Source organism: Cetorhinus maximus, chromosome 5 (genome assembly GCF_964194155.1).
Source record: "Cetorhinus maximus chromosome 5, sCetMax3.hap1.1, whole genome shotgun sequence".
Lineage (NCBI taxonomy): Eukaryota > Metazoa > Chordata > Chondrichthyes > Lamniformes > Cetorhinidae > Cetorhinus > Cetorhinus maximus.
The window spans coordinates 142497253-142507368 of NC_135883.1; the positions used below are offsets into that span (position 1 = coordinate 142497253).

The 10116-nt window shown below is 43.3% G+C and overlaps 1 pseudogene; it reads right to left on the reverse strand.

Moving 5' to 3' along the window:
• Positions 1-3319: 3319 nt before the first annotated feature.
• On the reverse strand, positions 3320-4305 carry LOC144681140 (reactive oxygen species modulator 1 pseudogene; annotated as a pseudogene).
• Between the last annotated feature and the right edge of the window lie 5811 nt (positions 4306-10116).

Consider the following 10116-nt stretch of genomic DNA (forward strand, 5'->3'; position numbering starts at 1 on the left):
CCAGCACTTCAGAGAGAATGGGACATGGCAGAGTTAGAATACCCATCCTTGCTATAACAAGCAGTGAACAAACGAACATCATCTGTCTTTGCGGTAAGCCTGGTTATGTTTTTTTTGGTGTTTCTACTGGACACTGACCATAGAAAAGCAATAATCTGTTCCTGGACTGTAATTGGAAGAAGGAGGTTTATAAATCCATCCCTTTTGAATCTTTGCAGGCCTTACCATGTGGCATGAGATATCAAATTCTCACATCCTATTATGTTAGGCCTAATTTAATGAAGCATTGTCTCTCCTCTGACAAGCAGCTTTGGTTATTCCTTATCCAAAAGAGTTTGGATTCTGCAGTGGCCTCATTAATCCATTGCTGGTCTCCTCTGTAGTTTATGCAGGAAAATCAAGGTGGTGTTTATTTAATCTCCAGTGCACACATTTCATATTTGTTCCTAAAAATAATCTTGAGTCTATAGTCCTTTATTATCAATTATCAAATAATGGAAACTTATTTACCCTCAAACTCATGGAAACAACCTTCCACCTTCATAAGTTTCCACTTTTCTGTTAAACTCTCACTGTTTCGTGTGGGTCTTTTTTTCAGACCTTTCTTCATAACTATAATGCTTACTTTTGGTGTAGTTCAAGGGAATTACTACTGTAATATAAAAGCAAAATACTATGGATGCTGGAAATCAAACAAAAACAGAAAATGCTGGAAAAACAACAGGTCTGGCAGCATCTGTGGAGAGAGAAACAGAGTTAACGTTTCAAGTCCAGGGTCATACGGATTCAAAACATCAACTCTTGCTTCTCTCTCCGCAGATGCTGTCAGACCAGAATTATTACTGTACCCTTACTATAAAGTTAATACCTTGACTGTAATGGAGTGCCCAAGGCTGAAAAAAGGAATAAACATCCCATTGGCTTAGTATAGCATGCGAGTGCAGTCAGGCTCAGATACATACATTTTCCGCAGGATATTATTTGCCCTTTTCATTGCAATTCCCACCTGCACCTTCCCCCAAAAGATCAATACATCTGCACAAAGATCTGTTCCTTCACTTTATTAAGAATCTTGCTATTTAGGGTATAGTGCCTTTTATTCAACTGTATACTCTAGATTGAATTGGGTCTGCAAACCATCTTCAAAGTTTCTTGTTGCTAATAATGTTTCAGTAGTACAGAGACTTGCTATCGTGCAGACATTCTTTAAGCAAATTTCAAACTCCTCCGCCCCCCTCCCAATCATCACCCTATTGAAAAACCCATCAGGAGCGTTGTTGGTCCAAGGGATATTTAGGGCCTAGAATCTGATCTTCCATTATCAGACCTTCCGGGGTTTCCTTGATCAGATTTTTTTCCCCTCATGGAGTTCAAGCTCCTGTAACTACAGCCCCGCCTTTCATTTCATGTACCTTCTTGGTCATATATTGCTGAACAACATTCTGAGACACAAACACCAAGGTTTGGGTAGATTTTTTAAAAATTAAAATTGTTTTGAAATATCAATATTCACTGTGGGGAAAAAACTTAAAACTTTGGTATTTAATTGTGTTCCAATGGATTATGGAACCATGACGACAATGTTGATGGCTAGTCTTTCTCTTACAGTGGTTCAGTATCAATGTAATTGGGAGGGGGGGAGGAGGAGTTTGAAATTTGCTTAAAGAATGTCTGCACGATAGCAAGTCTCTGTACTACTGGAACATTATTAGCAACTTGCTTCTGAGACAGAAGGTTGTGGGCTGAAGGCCCAGTCCAGGAACTTTCTGTAAGGGAGGATTTCTTTTTTTATTATATACACAAGAATGCTGAATTGCTATTGGCCAAGTTGACTGTTCCTGATGGCATTGATCTTTCAGTGTTAACTGTACCCAGTACATTCCAGCAGTATCAACAGTCTGAAGGGAATGGGCTAAATATTAACTTTTAACCCTTTTAGAATCAACAACAAAGTGAGGACTGGAGTCACACATAGACAAAGTAAGAGTGGCAGGCCTGTTCCTAGAATGACATTTGTGAGCCATTTGGACTTATCTAGCAGTCAGATTGTTTTCATGGTTGTTTCTCCTGACAACAAATTATTAATTTCAATGTTATATCCCTAGTGGTAGCATTTGAACTTGTGGTGCTAGATATTAGCTAGGGTTGGGGAGGAGAGGTTATGAGGAGCTTTTAGAAGTTGGGAAACCCAGAAGTGAGGGTTTCTTGAATTTCTTGCAAATTTTGGCAGGGGTGGTTGGAGTGGAGTTTAATCATCAGCTTGTTAGGCCTTTAGGGAATACTCCTGATTCTCCTGGCCCACAAGTAGTGCTATAAAAGCACATACCTCATGTTAAGTACCCCCTGGGAAACTCGGCTAACTGTGATTAAAAATAGAACCGCTAACAACAAGCAAACACACAGCTTTGTTAAAATATTTCAATGATCAATTTCCTACAAGTTAGCTGCCCTTCATCCAGCCTCTGTTAAAGCTGAATGCTAAATTCCACCATGTTATGGTCACTGTTTCCTTGGGGATCTTTTATTTAGATCATTTATTAAACCTGCCTCATTACACATTACCAGATCCAAAATAGCCTGATCCCTGATTCTGAGCCACTCTTGGTGATGGACATTGAAGTCCCCCGCCCAGGGTACATTCTGCGCCCTTGCCACCCTCAGTGTTTCCTCCCAGTGGTGTTCAACATGGAGGAGCACTGATTCATCAGCTGAGGGAGGACGGTACATGGTAATCAGCAGGAGGTTTCCTTGCCCATGTTTGACCTGATGCCATGAAACTTCATCGGTCTGGAGTTGATGTTGAGGACTCCCAGGCTAACTCCCTCCTGACTGTATATCACTGTGCCGCCACCTCTGCTGGACCTGTCCTGCCAGTAGGGCAGGACATAGCCAGGGATGGTGATGGTGGTGTCTGGGACATTATCTGTAAGGTATGATTCCGTGAGGATGACTATGTCATGCTGTTGTTTGACTAGTCTGAGAGAAAGCTCTCCCAATTTTGGCACCAGCCCCCCCAGATGTTGGTAAGGACGACTTTGCAGGGTCAACAGGGCTGAGATTGCCGTTGTTGTTTCCAATGCCTAGGTTGATGCTGGGCGGTCCATCTGGTTTATTCCTTTTTTTGTTACAACTGAGTGGCTTGCTAGGCCAGAGGGCAAGTAAGAGTGAACCACATTGCTGGAGTCACATGTAGGCCAGACCAGGTAAGATTTCCTTCCCTAAAGGGCATTAGTGAACCAGATGGGTTTTTACAACAATTCGACGATTTTTTTTCAGAACTTAATGCAATAGTAAATCATACACTTTTTAATCTCCATTATTATACAGCTGGTAATCGAGGGGACAGAGACAGGTGATACATTATCTGCAACACTTGAAATTTCAGCAGAAAGAAAAGAATGATTGTTTGGCATCTGATTCCCATTCCAATCACCATGAAGGTTCCAAACGTGCCTCCGCTCTGCATCATAGGCTAGGATAGTGAGGTTGGCGAGCGGGGGGCGGGGCCTGCTCGCCGCGCATAAAATGACGCGGAATGGCGTTGGGTGGAACTCCTGACGTCACCCGCATCATTTCAATTTTCAAGTCGGCGGGAGCTCAGCCAAATCAGCTGTGTGCCCGCCGACCTGTCAACGGCCTATTGAGGCCATTTAAAAAGTAATTCAAGTAATTAATGGACCTGACCGTCCAACCTCAAGGTTGGCGGGCAGGCTGGGAGCCCTGGCAGGCTTCAGAAAAAGCATCAAACCTCATCCATGGGCGGGATGAGGTTTCATGAGGGTTTTTAAAAATTTAATAAAAGTTTGATTAAAAGTGATGGACATGTCCCAACTCATGTGACAGTGTCTCACATGAGGGGACATGTAAGGGAAATTTTATTATTGTACATGTACCATTTTTAAATATGGCGCTGATCTCAGAGACAGCATTTAGCCTCAGGGAGATGAGCGCGCACATGCGCGAAAGAGCGCAATCTCAGCTGAGGGAATCCCTCCCTGCCTGCCCAGGGAGTGCATAGCGCTTCCTGGCCAATGTCCCGCTGGGCGGGCCTTAATTGGCCGGCCCACGTAAAATGGCGGCTGATTGGAGGCGTGCCTGCTCTTGCACATCCCCCCCAATAGGGGGGAAAATTCTTCCCATGGTCTTCCCAACACCACCCAGCAGCCCTCAACCTCTTAGCCCCAGCCTGAGGCACGAAAAACTGTCAAAAAGTGCACCAGCTGCCATGCCAACTACACAGCCCATTTTAACTCTGTCAAAGCAGCTGGGCTATGACTGCCTGTACAGTCCCACTGTGACTGGCATCACTAAAATGCATGTTCAGAGTCTCAGCGCCTCAGGCCACCATCTTACCCCGCAGGAAGTTTTGAATTCAAATTCCTAAACACCAAGAAAAAGGTCCAAAAGGAAATTAGTTCATCTGTCAAATAAGTATGATGAATAATCATAATCTAGGAATCTGCAGGATTCAAACCTGTGTCCCCAGCGTAATACCCTGAGTCGCTGGATTACTCGTCCAGCAACAATACCACTACGCCATCGCCTCCTCCAGGATACATACTTCTATATGGTTCAACCTATATCCTGCAACCCAGGTTCAAGTGTCTTGTATAGGCCAGAAAGGCAGTAATATGCTAACATTGCAAGTACAGCCTTGTTTACCTACTGGCTTTGTTTTAAATATATTCTGGTAACATGATCCAATACATACAACTAATGAGCACTGAAGACTTTGAATTTGATACTGGAAAAGATGCTGATTTATGATAAACAAAAACAGAAACAGAAATACCTGGAAAAACTCAGCAGGTCTGGCAGCATCGGCGGAGAAGAGCACAGTTGACGTTTCGAGTCCTCATGACCCTTCATCAGTTCTGTCACTTTTAATCCATCACTTTTAATCAAACTTTTATTAAATTTTTAAAAACCCTCATGAAACCTCATCCCGCCCATGGATGAGATTTGATGCTTTTTCTGAAGTCTGCCAGGGCTCCCAGCCTGCCCGCCAACCTTAAGGTTGGACGGTCAGGTCCATTAATTACTTGAATTACTTTTTAAATGGCCTCAATAGGCCGTTGACAGGTCGGCGGGCACACAGCTGATTTGGCTGAGCTCCCGCCGACTTGAAAATTGAAATGACGCGGGTGACGTCAGGAGTTCCACCCAACGCCATTCCGCGTCATTTTATGCGTGGCGAGCAGGCCCCGGCCCCCGTTCGCCAACCTCACTATCCTAGCCTATGATGCAGAGCGGAGGCACGTTTGGAACCTTCATGGTGATTGGAATGGGAATCAGATGCCAAACAATCATTCTTTTCTTTCTGCTGAAATTTCAAGTGTTGCAGATAATGTATCACCTGTCTCTGTCCCCTCGATTACCAGCTGTATAATAATGGAGATTAAAAAGTGTATGATTTACTATTGCATTAAGTTCTGAAAAAAAATCGTCGAATTGTTGTAAAAACCCATCTGGTTCACTAATGCCCTTTAGGGAAGGAAATCTTACCTGGTCTGGCCTACATGTGACTCCAGCAATGTGGTTCACTCTTACTTGCCCTCTGGCCTAGCAAGCCACTCAGTTGTAACAAAAAAAGGAATAAACCAGATGGACCGCCCAGCATCAACCTAGGCATCGGAAACGACAACGGCAATCTCAGCCCTGTTGACCCTGCAAAGTCGTCCTTGCCAACATCTGGGGGGGCTGGTGCTAAAATTGGGAGAGCTTTCTCTCAGACTAGTCAAACAACAGCATCCTCACGGAATCATACCTTACAGATAATGTCCCAGACATTATCAACAGAACTGATGAAGGGTCATGAGGACTCGAAACGTCAACTGTGCTCTTCTCCGCCGATGCTGCCAGACCTGCTGAGTTTTTCCAGGTATTTCCAGCATCCGCAGTTTTTTGCTTTTATCTGCTGATTTATGCTGTTGCATAAGCTTAAGGCATTGGTTATTTTAGACTAAGCTGTAAGGTGGATAGGTATTACTGAAAAAGAGTAATGTTGGGCTGTGGGATGTATTGACTGAAATGCCCCAGGGACCCTGGACTCTTCCTAATATATCAAACAACCTGGCGTTATCATTAGAATCTTGCAGGCATCACTGTCATTTCTGGGGTTATGCCGAATAAACCTTGAACTAGCCAGATTTGGAAAGAGACAAACGAGAGAATTTATAGAGATATGCAAGAAATTAAGTAGATTAGAAAAGGTTAATCTGGAACATTATTCCCAGTTAAACATGACCTGCAGTCATTTTACAAACCAGTAAAAGGCAAGCTCTGGATTCTTCAAACAAGACTGATTAGAACCTCTGTTAGTATTCTGGGTTAAGTGGTAGAGGCATAAGCTCAGAATCTATCAAGAAGCATTTGTGTGTTTTGATGGGTGCACATATTTCTGAGGAAAGATGAGCTAAATGGCCTCCTTCAAGTGCATTTCTTCCTGTGATAATTCCTTAAGATCTATTTCACAGCTTGCCTAGTTTGGTATGTAGTTACTCTTCATTTTGGCCTCCTTTTCTGATTATTCGTCATACTCGTTTGACAGATGAACTAATTTCCTTTTGGACCTTTTCCTTGGTGTCTAGGTTGTGAGACTTTCACCTCTTTTAACAATGCTTCTCAGATTCTCTCTTCAGACATGCGTCTTCTTGGCAGAAGTGAACTCCTATTATGGATACTGCATCTCTCGTTTACCTTATTAGGATCTGTAACTTTGCATCCTCCCCACTTGGATGAGTATTTACTATGCCCTCTTGGTAACAATTTAAATCTGCTATTTTTGCAGCTAATCTAAGTAACAACTTCGCCAAAGTACTGTGGGAGAAACACAGTTTACCATCAATTTATAGGGAATGTTTATGGAAATCTGCAGCCATTCTGGCCCATTCCCATTATAACTCCAGGGAAGTGCACCAAAAATTAGGCCTTGCACTCCCAGCACAGTACCATTCCCACAAGCATTCATATATTAAACTTAACTACTTCACTTTCCAACTGATAAATCCCAAAAACGTACACAGCATGTGCAGAATTTCCAATTGGTTCTTTCAGTGGGCAAGGTTCTCAACTGGGAATAGGAAGTTGGAAAATTTGTTTTGTTATCACCATACCATTTAAAAAAAAACATGGACCTAATTAATCCTGAATGACAAGACAGAAGCTAGTTTGGTTTGGTTTGGATTAGCAGAAGGATCTTAAAGAGTAGTACTTAGTCAAGCTAAAATTGCAAATAACTGTGAGTCAGTAGTGGTTCAGTTGGTAGCACTGTTAGCACAATAAGTGGTTGTAGTAGAAGAATTAATCCAGGCTGGTCTTTTGGTTCAAGCTGGTTTATTTTCAAGACAACTCCTCACTGCAACTGGCTTCCACACAAAGTGTTCCAGCTGTATCTTTTTATTCTGTTTAGGTGGGATAATCAATGCCCATCACCTATTTAACTAGCAATTGCCTTAAACAAAGTGATTGCCATGCACTGTGATTATTTATACATTGACAGCACTTTTGGAGGTGTCAGCTGTGGCTCAGTTCATAGCACCCTCGCCTTTGAACCAGAGGGTTGTGGGTTCATGTCCCACTCCTGGAAACCAAGAACTGTGATTGTACTTGAAAGAGTTGCAATCTGTGACTGTCGATAACTCGAAAGAGTTTCATCATTAAGAGGTGTCAGCTGTGGCTCAGTTCATAGCACCCTCGCCTTTGAATCAGAGGGTTGTGGGTTCATGTCCCACTCCTGGAAAAACCAAGAACTGTGATTGTACTCGAAAGAGTTGCAATCTGTGACTGTTGATAACTCGAGAAAATTTGACAGCACTCTTGACTCCAAGTTCGAGTCCCGCTTCAGGGCATAAAAATCTACGTTGACACTCCAATGCAATATCTGTCAGAGGTGCTGTCTTTTGGATAAGATGTTAAACTAAAGGCCCATCTGCCTGATCTTATGGCACCATTTTGAACAAGAGCAAGGGAGTTAATCCTGGGGTCCTGGCCAATATTTATTCCTCAATCAACATCAAAAAAACAGATTATCAGGGCATTTATCATATTGATGTTTGTGGGAGTTTGCTCTGCACAAATGGGCTGTTACATTTTCTTATAACTGTGACTACACTTCAGAAGTACTTCATTGGCTTTAAAGAGCTTTGCAACGTCTGGTGGTCATGAATGACACTATATAAATGCAAGCCTTTCTTTTGGCAATGCTTTCAGTGCAAGTAACTATGAGGTAAATGTCGCCTTGGGGGTCAGGTAGTATCTCACCTAAGCCCTGCATTGAAGCACTATTCTTAATTGAAGCCAACTGTGCAATTGGCATCACATTGTTTCCGCTACTATTTAACTCTCAAATGGCTAACATTCCAGGTAAGGACAAAGGAAACATTTCAAAGATACTCTGAAGCTCTCCTTGAAGTGTGGCAGCATTGATCTTAATGATTGGGAGGAGCTTTCTACCAATTGTTCAAAATGGTAACAATTTGTCCATCAAGCTGCATCACGCTTTGAGTCCCAACACCTTAATGATGAGGCAGGGAGCATCATAGAAAAAAAAAAGGAAGCAAATCCTGCACCCGGATCCAACTACCTTAAAGGATGTCCTGCCCCATGTGTCCAAAGATCTGCGGGTTGAGAATTGGCCTGCTCAGTCACATGAAGACCCATGCAGAAACTCAGGACTCTGAGTAGACATCATCCTCGAACTGAGGGACAGATGACAATTTCCACCATCCTCATACACTCTCTTAATGTTCACATCTAGCTAGTGGGTTTCTGCTATGTAGGGAAGAAGCAATCATAACAAGTGGGAGACTTCCTCCAATTCTGGGAAGAGAGAGAAAAGTAATAAACATCTGGTTCACTCATCATAACATATCGTTATCTGCTGACTAGGACTTTTCCTGGAATTATGTGACAAGTATTGCTGACCTTGATTTAGCATTCCTTCAGCTTATTGAGACTGCATTTATTGCCCATACATAGTGCTGTCAGGAAGGGAGTTCCAGGATTTTGATCCAGTGACAGTAAAGGAATACCAACATATTTCCAAGTCATGATGGTGTGTGACTTGGTGCAAAGTTTCCAGGTGGTGGTGTTCCCATCTATCTGCTGCCCTTGTCCTTCTAGATGGTAACGGTCATGGGTTTGGAAGGTGCTGTCTAAGGAGCCTTGGTGAATTCCTGCAGTGCATCTTGTAGATGGTACACACTGCTGCTACTGGGCGTCGGTGGTGGAGGGAGTGAATGTTTGTAGATGTGGTGCCAATCAAATGGGCTGCTTTGTCCTGGACAGTGTCAAGCTTCTTGAGTGCTGTGGAAGCTGCACTCATCCAGGCAAGTGGGAGGTATTCCATCACACTCTTGACTTGTGCCTTGTAGATGGTGGACAGGTTTTGGGGAGTCAGGAGTTGAGTTACTCGCCGCAGGATTCCTAGTCTCTGACCTGCTCTTGTAGCCACAGTATTTATATGGCTAGTCCAGTTCAGTTTCTGGTCAATGGTAAACCTCAGGATGTTGATAGTGGGGGATTCAGTGATGGTAACGCCATTGAATGTCAAGGGGCAATGATTAGATTCTCTCTTGTTTGTAGATGGTCATTGCCTGGCACTTGTGTGGCATGAATGTTACTTGCTACTTGTCAGCCCAAGCCTGGATATTGTCCAGGTTTTGTTACATTTAGACATGGACTGCTTTAGTAGCTCAGGAGTCGCGAATCATTTTTAAAATTTGTTAATGAGATGTGGGCATCATTGGCTGGGCCAGCATTTATTGCCCATCCCTAATTGCCCTTGAGAACTGAGTGGCTTGCTAGGCCATTTTGGAGGGCAATTAAGAGTCAACCACATTGCTTTGGGTCTGGTCTGGAGTCACATTTATGCTGAACATTGTGCAATCATCAGCGAACATTTTCACTTCTGACCTTATGATGGAAGGAAGGTCATTGATGAAGCAGCTGAAGATGGTTGGGCCGAGGGCACTACCCTGAGGAACTCCTGCAGTGATGTCCTGGAGCTGAGATGACTGACCTCCAACAACCACAACTGTCCTCCTCTCTTCTAGGTATGACTCCAACCAGTGGAGTTTTCCCCCTGATTCCCATTGACTCCAGTTTTGCTAGGGT